Source organism: Carassius auratus, unplaced genomic scaffold (genome assembly GCF_003368295.1).
Source record: "Carassius auratus strain Wakin unplaced genomic scaffold, ASM336829v1 scaf_tig00014716, whole genome shotgun sequence".
Taxonomy (NCBI): Eukaryota; Metazoa; Chordata; class Actinopteri; order Cypriniformes; family Cyprinidae; genus Carassius; species Carassius auratus.
The window spans coordinates 90,325-104,246 of record NW_020524521.1 but is presented as its reverse complement, the minus strand read 5'-3'; the positions used below and the strand labels follow the sequence as shown (position 1 = coordinate 104,246).

General features: G+C 36.4%; 1 long non-coding RNA gene across 1 annotated transcript; it reads right to left on the bottom strand.

Moving 5' to 3' along the window:
- Positions 1–9,311: 9,311 nt before the first annotated feature.
- LOC113074456 (uncharacterized) lies at positions 9,312–11,685 on the bottom strand. The gene is made up of 2 exons (XR_003280651.1): positions 11,239–11,685; positions 9,312–9,618 (listed from the first exon to the last, which is right to left on the bottom strand). It is a non-coding gene; the product is annotated as an uncharacterized LOC113074456 (long non-coding RNA).
- Between the last annotated feature and the right edge of the window lie 2,237 nt (positions 11,686–13,922).

Sequence of the window (13,922 nt, the reverse complement as noted above, 5' to 3'; positions counted from 1 at the left end):
AGATCAATTAAACAGTGCTCTGCTCCCATTCATCACCACACTAGAGTGACAATACCAAGCTCTTCCATGGGCTTCTCTCTTTCTCTCCGCAGGATTCTCAGGGCAGGGAACAGCCCCATAATTCTGCAAACACTGTTTAATCCTGCTTACACATCAGCAGGATGCCAGGCCTCCTGTGTACAGCTAGATTCACCATGGGGCAAAACATTTGCATCAAATCAAACACGCATATGCCTAAGCAACCGTTTTGGACTGTAACAAGTAACCAGTGATGCATAGGCGTTGTTCAGTTTTAATTGGTTAAAATATTAGGCAAGCTTTTTAACGTCTTGGCTAAAATGTTCCAAACAAATACTGCATATGTGGGACAGCCGAATGTGCGAGATCAGTGTTTTCCAACTTTTTATCTATACTATTACAGCCCCATCAGTAAGGCATTACTTCAGCAAAACCAAACTTAGAATGAGCATTATCACTTATATTATTAGTAATTTTTAAACCAAATAAAGAATTTTACATGGTTACAAAAAAAATCTATTTCAAATAAATGCTGTACTTTTGAACGTCTTATTCATCAAAGAGTTCTGAACAAAAGTATCACTGTTTCCAACATTGAAAATAATAAGACATGTTTCTTGAGCAGAAAATCAGTATATTAAAATGATTTCTGAAGGATCATGTGATTCTGAAGACTGGGGTAATAAGGAAAAATCGTACATTTTAATATTTTTTATTAAATAAATGCCTCCAAAGATCTGACCCTAAACTTTTGAACAGTAGCAAAAAAATGTCAAGTGGGTTTCATCTACGAAAATGTATAACTTTAAACATGTTATTTTGTTTTATTTCTGTAATTAAACTGTAGAAATCACTATATCCCTCTATTGCCCAATACCTCTGAGTAACAAACCCATTGTCAAAAAATAGAATAGAATGAAGAAATGACTTTCAATAAACCAAAAGTTTTCTTGGTCATACTACATTCAATATTTATATTATTCTCCTTACTTGAAACACTATATGGGAGATGTATAATTATCTATTGTTACATATCATTATTGTCTCATAACATTAAAGTCAAATGAAAAAAAGTAATAATAAGTAATAATATTTTACTTTTTTCTGTATTTTATACATATTTTTTGTATTTTGACATCAGTAAACAATAGATAAACTCGGTCAATTTCCCTCATATAAAAAAGTTGCCTTTCTATAATCTAATAGAAAGACATTAATCAGACTCAGTTTGTTCAGATTATTTATGTATTTTTTTCCAGTGAAACTGAGTGACACTATTCTTCAGACATTATTCCTAAGGATATTATACAAGAAAAGTCAAATGTATTTAAACACTGCTTTTATAATGTGTATGATTGAGCGTTCATGTATCCATCTATCCATCCTCCTCCACTTATCCGGTTCTGAGCTGCAATGGCAGCAGACTAAGTAAGGCTGACTATACAATATGTCCTTTTCCTCACCCACCCAGCTCCTACATGAATTAATATATTGGAGCATAAATATAAAACATTGAAAAAAATGCAAGTCTTAATTTCTGTTTAGCAAAATCTTTCCATGTACCCCCTGGGACAGACATACCACTGGTTGGGAATTACTGTCTTAGACTAATGTTTACTGATATTATTCACATGAGGATGCTTCATTCTGGTTTGAATGATTCACACAGTTTGAGGCTTTTAGATTAAACTAAGATAGAAAACCTGTTTTACAAGTCTGTGGATAAATTTGGGTGTTCAGAAACCGCTGACCTGACAGGAAAAGATGAAATATTGCGCTCTCAGCTTTGTTTGAGCCTGGGAACTCCTGGAAAGAGAGATCTCCAGCTAACTTGCTCCCAATTATATCTTCATGCTTGTGGCAGTGAAAAAAACCCAAACCTCTCACTATGAAGTGAAAAGTAACACTGTGAAGTAAGAAAGATTAGATTCTTACTTCATATACCACGGATGTTTGAAATGGACACGAGGTAAGGGGCGAAAGGCAAGTGTTTGACATGCTGGGCAAATGTCACTGTGTTTTTAACCCGGAGTGGAAAGAGAGAGAGAGATCAGCGAGAGACCACCACCACAGATGGTATCCAGCGGCCTGCAAAATGTCAATGGGTTTTAACCTCGTTTGACAAAAGCAGAGCATATCCTCCCAGAGTATGATCCTTCAGTAAATGTCAGGGAGGCATTTCAGCATCTCTCACTGTCCCTAGAGACACAGCATACAATGCACAGCAACAACACGGGCACGAGCAGTGACCGGAGCCAACCAGTGTAAACAGATTTAGTTGCCTTCAAATGTAAAAGGTTAAGAAGCCTGTAAAAATGCATCTAAGGTTTAGCTATGGCTTAGGGTCGGAGACGGGGGCATTTTTGCTTTATCTTATTGCATGTGGCATAAATGAGTGTTTGATGGACTGTGATAATGGGGTCTAAAAATAACTGCTCCCATCTGTTCATCTATCAGCCTGCCTCATGGCAACACATATTAGACAGACCTTTGCTCCAAGAATCAAAATACTGTGCTGCTTAACTTGAGGAAAAGGGTATTTTAGTATTATTTTTTTCCTCTGTTTTATGAATGTCAGGAGCTCATATCATTGCAGCTGAAATACCTGAGAAAATGCAGAAAGGTGGTCAAAGGATGTCATGACCTGTGGTAATGGATCAGCATGTCAGACATATCAGACTACCTCTCGCTATCAGCAGATGTTAAATGTCTCAGCAGCAAACGTCTTTCTCCTTGTGTAAGGACATCAGTCTGTCTGAGATTGTTGCAGTGGGGCTCTCATATACTTTTAGCGTCTTGAGATAAAAAAAAAAAATGAGCAGAAGATCTTTTACATTCTCTGTCTAGACCTTTGTTGGTTATGTTGAAGCCTTGTTGTTTGGGGTGTAATGGCTGAATCTAGGAGGATATCAGTTAACACACACACACACACACAAGGCCGGGATGCTGCAGCCACTGCTGAGATGGCATTGTATTTCAGAGAACGCTGTAAACAGCACTTTTCAGAACAGCCAAGAACAGCACTCATAAGGGCAACACTGACCTAAGACAATTTGGCAACGCTAGAATGAAAAACTAGCTTACTTATATATGTATATATTATACATTTATGCATTTGTCAGATATTTTTATCTGAATTGACTAACATTGCACAGGTAAACAGGTATATAATTCGTCAGTGAATGCATTTCCTGGAAATCAAACCCATGACCTTGGTGTTCTTAGCACCATTCTCTACTGTTTACATACACTATAGATAAGGAGGACTATTCAGGAAATATGCAGTATCAGTCTCAAATAATGAAAGCAATCTCAAAATATTATTCACTCAAACAGTCCTGAATGGCACTAGCAATGCCATGGTCATGTGTCCCATACCTAGGGAATGCATGAGCTCATGCATTGGTCCTAAGTATAATGGGATTTTGATTTTCATCTTGGCTTCCTTGTCTCATATAATACACAGTGTGTCAGGAATTTGGACATCATATTTGATTCCAGTTTAAAGTTTGACAAACAGGTTTTAGTTGTTGTGAAGTCATGTTTTTACCAATTTAGCCTTATCAATAAAGTTATGCCCTTTTTATGTAGGATAAATCTTGAAACAGCTTCCATGCCTTTGTAAAATTTTGGATTAATTATTGTAACCCGCTGTATTATGGACTTACTCAGGCTTCCATTTCTCATCTTCAGTTGGTTCAAAATGCAGCTGCTAGACTACTCAAAGGGAAGCAAAAATTTGACCATATAACTGTAGTTTAGTAAATTTAGTATTTAGTAGTAGTATATAACCTTTTCTATGAAGCCTTCAATAATATAGCATCTCAATACTTGATTACTGATTTATTGCTTCCGTATACTCTTTCTAGAAACTTGAGCTCTTGTAAGCTTGGCCAACTCATAGTTGCTAAAATTAAACTTAAAAAAAAAACAGTCCTTAGCATGTTAATCGCGGGTTTCCTGTTATATTCTGTTGAATGCTTACTGCATGTTTTTGTTCTTTTATCCTTTTATGTAATTAATAGTGTTTCTTTTATTCTTTGTGAAGCACTATGGTCAACCTTGGTTGAGTTTAAATGTGCTTTAATTTGATTGACTGATACCTTCATATACACTTTGGATGCAATGTAATGTAATTGCTTTCGTGTCTGCCAAATGCATAAATATAAATGGCTATACTCTGGCAAACAGTCTGGGGCTAGTTTCAGAGAAAGGGTTTAGGTAAAGCCTAATTAGGCCTTAGTTCAATTAGGACAAGCTCAAACACGTTTTAGTATAGGATGATACTTAATTATCTGTGAAATCAGAAACGAGTGTTCAAAGTATTTACACTATGGTCATCAATCTAACCTCTACCAGGCTTTAGCAATATTTGCTTTAAAAACAATGAAATAAAAAAAATACTCCAAAGGAGAGAAACAATATTGCCAGTTAAATTAGTACTTGACATTTATCAGCGATATTCACCAATAAAATGCATGGCTTGCTCCAGTATCAGCATTGTTTTACTGCTTAATACTATCATTTGGAAATGGAAGTGCAAAAAATGACTATTGTAAAACACAATTATTTTTTAAAAAGCTGAAAAGTAAAGTGAGATGAATGAACATGTTAGTGTAACCTGGATGAGGACAATGGAAGATCAATGATTCACAGGCATGCCGTCAGCACCAGCTCACCCAAGAAAGCCTCCATCATTAGGATCTAAGCAAAATGTTCCCAACCAGGTCACTATAATCAGAAAACCTGCAGAAAAGAAAACAAGGAAGATAAATGAATTGATCACTTGATTGTTGGATAGTTCCTACTCAAAAGATCAACTAGAAGGTAGCTAAAAGAATTTGAACTTTTAAACAACCCCTCCAAACATAATGAGAGGCATTACTGCCTGAAGAAAAGCCCCCCAAAACCATCCTTGTTCCATTCCTGCAAAAGAGAAAAGACCATGTTATTAAGATATTCTTAATGCAAGCTACTGGCTAGCAGAGGGGTATTCTCCCCTCGAAAGGAGGGAGAGAAATAGCAGTCCCCTCTTTAATTTAAGTAGCGAGGGGCGTTCATCCCCTGCTGGCCCCTGCAGTCAAAGCAGCAAAGAGTGTTCTTTCCAGCGGGAGAAAACAGCAGGCCCTTTTCCTTTTTGAGGGGCGTTCGTCCCTCACTGAGGGATAGAACAGCAAGCCCTTGTGGTTATAGCAGCAAGGGTGTTCTCTCCAGCGGGAGTAAACAGCAGTCCCTAATTAATTTTTTTTTATTTTATTTTTATTTTTTGTTTATTTTAGTAAAAATCCACTTGGTCATCACCAAACTTTCTATTAGCTGTAGATCATGCAGTATACCATTACTCTGGCTCAGAAGCCTGTCCAAAATCAGATCATGAGGTGACTTCGTGCAAAAAAGGCTGCCTGCAAGTCATTGCCTGATACTCAACAAGGATAGACTGTATAGAGACATAGACGTAGTGTCTGTGTTGTCACCCGTAGACTCCTGAAAAGTGTTTTTGAAGCTCAAAGTGTGCAGAGCAGCCAGTCGCCATCTTGGCAGCGCGTCAGCCCACGCAGCTCTCCCAGACAATCGAAAATGGGCAAAAGGCAGGACTTGGTTGCTGAAGCTACGCCCACCTAGCACAACAGCATTATCAGCAGAGGCAATCCACCTGTCACTCAAGTGACCACGCCCTTTATTATGCAGAACTTTAAGGCTTAATATAATTTAAACGGCTGAGTTATAAAAAAAAAAAAAAATCCACCCCTTCACAGTTGTCATGAAAGGCAAAATTATCTATATAGATCAAAATTATTTTTTGAACCAGTAAACATGTTTTGTTTGTTTGCTGTAAAGTTGAGGATTTTAACATGGGGAGTCTGTGGGACTGACTCCCTGTTGCAGCCAGCCTCAAGCGGCCAGTCGATGAATTACAGTTTTAATCACTTCTTTGTTGGCTTCACGAGAGAGAGCGGGAGGTTGCCGCTCATCAGCGAGTCAGCTGAATAAGTATCGGATGCAGACAGTAGGTGTTTCTCAATGTCAAGGAAGGATCCTCGGAAGCCAGTATTTCGAGGATGCTACGTAATCGACATCCGTCGAAGGACTGTTCCAATGTCGAGGATCCTCTGAATTTCAACCAAGGAGTGAGTCCTTCGTTCGAAGAATATCCCATACACAGGAAAGGATGCATATGTGTGTCCTTCGCGCTCTTAAATCACCCACATTCCTATGCGCGCAGCTTTTCTATCTAACGTTAGTTCGAAAATGCAAAAATGTCGGAGCGTTAACGGGTTTTATTTACGTTACCAAACATTTGTTATAACAGTAGTAAATATAAGTAAAGTTTGATGTTTGAATGCCAGTACAAATCACTACCGTATTGATATTGTAAATTATACAAATACAAATGGTTAACTGAGCCGGACCTGTCATTCAACAATTGGTTGCTTCATCGGCATTTCTTTTATAAATAACTAGTTAAGTTGTCCAAAGTAATTTAATGGTACCATTCACAGCGTTATTCAAACGGACCTTTTCACTGACGTAATGAAGCAATTACGTGCACTTGCTAGCCTGTTCCATTCACGTGTTCTCCGAATGCGAAGAGGAGTCTCGCCTAGCGTCTGAAGGAAGTGACTTGGAAGGATCAGTCCTGCCAAGGAAGTATCCTTGACACTGAGAAACGCCTAGTAACTTCTCACTAGTGATTCCCTATGGTTTTAGAGGATGATTACTCCTCGTCGCCCCCTGTTGTTCAGAGAATAGTACACCAGGGTTCTTACACCTTCCAAAGTAAAATTCACTTCCAAGGACATTTCAATTTCCAGCACTTTGCGACTGGGTAAATTACCTTTTAAATACATACTCTTACCTTAGGTAAGCACATGCACAGATATAACAGACAAACCTTACTTTGTAAATCGTTTGGATTTTATAAGGCACATTAGAAATTTGCATTGCTCTATGCAAAAATCAGCAAATTGCCAGCAGGTGGCGCATTTGTACCCGTACAAACAGTTTGTTTGAAAGTCCTTACATTTAAATGTCCTTAGATTTTAGTCACAATGACAATTAATGTCAATTATATTTTTGTTGGGGGAATGACATGTCATATTCATACATCCTTCAATAGGTAATTTTAGTACCATAAAACAAGATGGCTAAACCATTTAGGATTTAAATGTACAGAACCGAGCAACAAACATTCCTGATTACTGACTGATGCATCTCGCGGACTACACCACAAATTAATTATTGTTTACATCGTTTCCGCTGTTTATGATGACGATATTCGAGAGAGTCCAGTCTGTAGCATTCGACGCCATGTGTGATTAATAATAATCCCAATAATGCCTTCCCTAATGCTGGGGAACCCTAAATAAAGATTGTATGCATTGTAAGCCAACCTTAAATGTTTACCACAATAACACTTTCCTTCATTTTCACTTTTCTCTTTAATCATGACAGTATTAAGATTTAGTTTAACTGAGCAGGGAAAATTTAGTGTACCTTTATATGCTCAAAGCGCACACTCTCCCATGGAAACAAAACCAAACAGTCTTAACAGGGGCTACTCAAGTATGCAGGTCTCAGTATACCATAATTTGTAATTTCGAGCCATCGCTGACTGAAGCAGCAACCTCCGGAAAGAAGTGGGTTTTTTTCTCCTCTATAGGACTTTTCAAGGCAGGTATAGCACAATATGATACTGGACACTAGATAAGCCTCAAGCAAGAAGGCAGTCCCAATACCCTGATAGGTTTAAGCAAAGACCTTCTGAAGTGCATGGGGTGAGTGGGGGCAGCATCCCCTTACGGAAGAGAGAAGTAGCGAAGGGTGCTCTTTTATAACAGCTAAAAAGAACAGCCCCTTTAATTGTTAGCCCCATTATGGGACTCACAGCTGAAAGTGCTATACCTAACTTAAAATTGTAACGGTTTCCTACTTTAGTGTTTTACAAACATAATTTTGGTGTCTTTGGGAAGAAGACACTTTGGGCTTTACTTTTTATTAACCAGATTTGAGAATGCTCAAAAATATTAAAAGTTATAGACACTGAAGTGCCTTTTTGATTTTTTTTGCTGAAAGTGATTTTTTTTTTTTACCACACCTGCAAATATTTTTCTGAGACTATGTCTAGACTCCCCACCCCCCCAAATATGCTCAAATATGCTTCTTCAAACTATTTAGTCAGTAAACATACCGCTGCATAGTTTTTTAAATTATAAAACACTAGACAGAAACTTAAACATCATATAAGTGATTTATTTGAGCACTAGAAAAATACAATAAGAATAATTTGAGTAAGAAAAATAAGAATAATAAGAAAAAAAAAAAAAGATTTAACTTTGTTTGCCAATTACAGAAAATCCTGAGATTGCTAGAAATGCAGCATTTACAATGAATTATGATGCAAATAAGTGCTGATGTGCTGATGGCCACTTATACAAATGGTAATAACACAAATGCGCCATAAAGTCAATAATCCACTCTCTCTATTCATATAGACATGTTCACTTTGATAGCCGTGGTCATGCAGTAATAGCGAGCTGATTCGGGCTGATGTGCACTCAAACAGATGGTAATCATGCAGATACATTCACATTCAACATAAAACACACTCTCACATATATAAAAACTGTTGAGAAATAAAACAAACAAAAAGAAAAAGGCGATCACTATAAGTTCCGCCTCCATCAGCTGACAGGTGCATCAGAGCGAGTCACAAGCTCTCAGGAGAGAACGCCAAAATTCAAATACACTATCTTTCGCCTATCTTTCTTTCATTCTATTTTCCTGTGGATCATTTCATTCTGTTTGTGACACTGTACACTGCAAAACCATGCTGTTTTTTTACTACCCAGCAAGCAATTTTGCGTCTAATAGACGTCTAATAGCCGTCTAAACACAGCCGAGACGTCTAGGCTAAATCGAGGCTAATTTTGGGCTGTCAGTGAAAATCTAATAGACGTCTAAACATACCCCAAGAATAGACAGCTATTAAATGACTACATATATACGTCTAATAGACGTCTAACCATAGCCCAAGAATAGACAATAAGACAGCTATTGAACGACTATATTTATACGTCCAATAGACATCTAACCATAGCCCAAGAATAGACTAGTCATCAATTAGACCGCTAAACAACTACATACGTCTAATAGACAGGCAATATGGGTCTAGGCTAAAACAAGGCTGATTTTGGGCTGTCAGTGAAAATCTAATAGACGTCTAACCATAGCCCAAGAATAGACTAGTCATCCATTACACTACATATACATGTAATAGACAACAAAAAGAGGCATAAGGATTCTTTTCACTCAAATATAACAGGTTCTCATAAATGAAAATCCATCCAAACTAATTGAATATAAAGGGATTTATTTTGAACAATTATATAGACAACAACAACTTGGACAACATTCAAACATAAAAATTAACAAATAAAACATTGGAAAAATATGTAAAACAATTAATTTTTAAGAATTAACTGTTTACTTTAGATCCATAACCCCCACCCCCTGCCCTCCCTGGTGCTTGTTTGAAATGATTAGAAATAGCATTTTTTATTTCACATTCCGTAGCTGATGGAAAGCTGGTCATCACTGCGTCTGCCAAATGAGAAAAAGGAAAGAATTATTGTTAAAAAAAAACATTGTTGACAATCCTTTTTAACTAATTAGTCAATCACTTTTGCTAGGATGATTTAATAGATAGAGTTAACAGAATATAGATTGAGACTATATAATTTATATCAATATAGACAATAATTTATATCAATATTATAATTAATATCAATAATTGAACATTTTTGCTCGCTTAGTGGTGATGCAATACGGCGTGTAACGATACGCGTATTGAACAATTCTGTACAAGGCATATATATATATATATATATATATATATATATATATATATATATATACACATACACACATATACATACATATATATATATATATATATATATATATATATATATATATATACACACATATATAGGCTATATAGACACACACATATACATATATATCTGAAATTTTCTTCTCGAATGTTCATTTTTATCAAGCTCATTTATGCAAGTTCTGTAATTTCACTTAAATGGCAATGAAAATGACCTATTAATTTTCAGCGAGAGCATTAACTCGATCTCTCAAGCGACGCCATTCTCTTAGATATTTGGGATCCATAACTTCTGAATATGGAAATAAAATTAACATTATAACTGATTATGTAACACTGTTATCCCAAGACATGTCTGACTACTACCATAATGTGTTTTGAAACTGAAATACACTATTGTTTTTAAATTATCATTCTAATGAAGGTGAAAACAGATTTTATTTTCATTTCTACTTTAGTTCTTCCCTCAAGTTTAAAGGGATAGTTCACTTTGAAATTAAATTTTGGTATGTTTTAGCTTACCTTAAGGACGTCCAAGATGTAGGTGTCTTTGTTTCCGCAGTAGTTTCAATTTTTTAGGTCAAACTATTCTTGTCTGTCAGTCATATAATGCAGGTCTATGGTCACCACCTAAAAAGGCCATGCACAGAGAAGTCCAAATTAAACAATTCCCCATCGTAAGTACACATTGATGACCTAAGACACGAAACGAGCAGTCTGTGTGAGAAAATGAACAGTATTTATATCGTTTTTACCTCTTGTACACAGCCACGTCCACGTGATATGAGGGCTCGCGTGCTTCCAGGTGTGTGATGCGTCCGCGTTCTGGCTTAATTTGCGCAAGCGCCGCACTTAGACTAAGCCAGCCCAGAATGCGAAGCACGCGCGCCCTCAGATCACTTCGACGTGGCTGTGTTATAAGAGGTAAAACGATATAAATACTGTTCGTTTTCTGACACAAACCGCTCGTTTCGTGTCTTAGGCTATCAGTGTGTATGGTGGGGAATTGTTTAATTTGGACTTCTCTGTGCATGCTCTTTCAGGTGGTGACCATATAGACCTGCATTATATGACTGACAGACAAGAACAGTTTGACCTAAAAATATAAAAATTGAAACTACTGCGGAAACAAAGACACCTACATCTTGGATGCCCATAAGGTAAGCTTAAACATATCAAAATTTAATTTCAAAGTGAACTATCATTATAAATCATTCTTTATCACTTACTCATATAACTCTAATAAACATAAAAAATACTTATAGGCGTAGTTCACTTAAAAAAAAAAAAAAAATAAAAAAAACAACAACATGTAATCATTTACTCACTTTCACTTGGTTCCAAACCTGTATGGCTTTCTTCTGTTGAACACACACAAAAAAATATATTTTGATGAATGTTGGTAACAAGACATTTAATGGTAGTCACTGACAAGTGTTCTGTATATTCAATTGCTGTACTTTGTTGACTGATTGCAGGATAATTTCCAATAAACAGTGTCTTTAAATCAAATAAAGTGGATTACATCACTCCAGTTCTGAGGTTTTTACACTGGCTATCTGTCTGTCAAAAAATTAATATCCAACAACTACAGTTGGTTATTAAATTAACATTTTAAGGCCAAAGTAAATTTCTAATCTTCTGATGCACTATGAACCATCCAGAGCAGACCTCTCAGGACATCTGGGACAGTAGCCAGCTACTTTTATATCTCCAAAGTCAAAACAAAACATGGAGAAGCAGCATTCAAATTTATATCTGAAACAAATTCACTGAAAACTGTTTAATTATTTACAAACAAGTTTAAAGACTTTATGTTTGCCACTACCTTTTATTAAATGGAGAGGATTTTTTTTTTTTACATTTCTTTTCATGTTGCACTATGCTGCTGTTAAATTTTATGTAAAGTACTTACAGAATTTGCTTTAAATCAACTCTAATTTAAATACAAATAAATACTGGTATCTTTATAATAATAAAAAAATAGTAATGATAAGTTTCATAGTTTCATGCTTACCACATTCATTGAATTTGCAATAACACGTGGAAGGTAACGTTAACTTTTTGGAGAAAAGTAGTACTCTGCAATGTTAATGTTAAAATGTCATGGTTTCTACACATTATAACAACTAACTAATTTAAACAATAAACATATCAAAAATAACACGCATACTTACAAGATCGAAGTAGAAATGTGAAGGTTTTCACTCAGACTGTTGCTCACCCATTGCTCTCCGACAGCTGCCTCGTGTAAAATAAAATGGCGGAAATGTTTATCGCGAGATTTGGCTTAAGTGATCTAGTCACGCAATGGCATTAGTTCCAGTAGACATGTCTCAGTAGTGTTTCAATTGTGCCATCTAGCGGTTGGGAAATGCAATTGCATTTGATTAGATATTTTTTATCGTAGATTGTGTATGAATGTTTGACAGAAAATATATATTAAGCTGTGTAAGCGAAAACATTTCAAAGACTAATATTTTAGGTCGCTGGTCTAAATCTGAGCCCAGATTGCAATAATTTCGCCAGGTGGGCTAAAGCAGACCGCATATAGCCCGTCCAATTCGGAGCTAAATCGTGATCTACCATGCCGTGAAATGACGTATTGAACCTTGATATCATACCAATGCGAACATGATTGAATATTAACCATTTCATGCACTGCCTGGCAAAAAAATACAATTAATCAGTTTTGACAAAAAGTGGGCTACAATAGCCGGGTCTGAATACGAGCTAAATCGTGGCTACGCACAGCCTACACATATAACATGTAAAATAAAGTAAACCAAACAACTTGTAATCACGTTAGACTCTGCGTACATGATGGAATATCATACATCTCACAAGTTATTTTGCAAAAAAAATACATTTATCCAGATTAAATGTTATTTGGGCTAAAAGTGGGTTACACATAGCCGGACTATATCTGGTCTATATTTAACCCAGACGTTGAAATGACGGCTATTGCTTGCTGGGTACCAAGACACAGTTTCCGACCATGAGTTATTCCATAATGGACACAAACAGTTCTGTCGCTTAAGAACTGAAACTAGGGCTGTGCAAAAAATTTAATGCGATTTTCATGCACATCTCATCAGTAAAGACGCTCCTTTAATTAGAAGTATTATCTCCACCACGTGTGTTCAGATCAGGGTTGCCAGGTTTTCACAACAAATCCTGCCCTGTTGCTTCTCAAAACTAGTCCAAAACTAATCGCGATTCCAGGAGGTTCCCAGATAATAATAAAAAATTGCTTCCCGGGTTTTTTTTTTTTTTTTTTTTGCCATGGTTGTCTTGGTAAAATTAGCATTTTAGGGGCTAAATATCATGTTATTGGTATTGGGGCTGCTTTGAACTGCGGACATGGAAAACAACCGCAGACTTGGCAACACTGGTTCAGGTGGAGCGGCAGTTACTACACAGAGCCGTAGTCTACCGACAACTAACACAAAATCCCTTTCAAAATTGACAAAGAATCGCCACCGATTTTAAAATCGATTTTGTGTAGATTGTCAGTGAATTACGGCTCTGTGTAGTAAATGCCAACCAATGTTGCCAAGTCTGTGGTTGTTTTTCATGTCCGCGGGTCGAAGCGACAATACCAATAACCAGGGGCGTAGCAAGCTTTTCAAAAGTGTGGGGGGTGGATGTGGTTTGTTTATAAACAATAAAAATTATGAACACATTGATTGACAGAGGGGTACAAAATGCAGGGCTTAAAAAGGGTTGGGGAAAAAATAATCCTACATAAAAAAAAAAAAAGAAAAGGAAAAAAAAATCAGAAAAGGGGAGAAAAAAACGCAAAATCAGAAAAGGGGAGAAAAAAACGCCCACACAAAGCTTTTTCTCTGGTGAAATAAATAATGTAACAATTTACTGTTTTTAAACATTAAAATAATAAACACTTTTATTTCATAGTTCTTCAACAGGTATGCAAACAATATCCCAATAATAGCAATTAGCATTAGTCTAAAAAACGAAATATAATACCGAAAACACTCGACATGTCAAC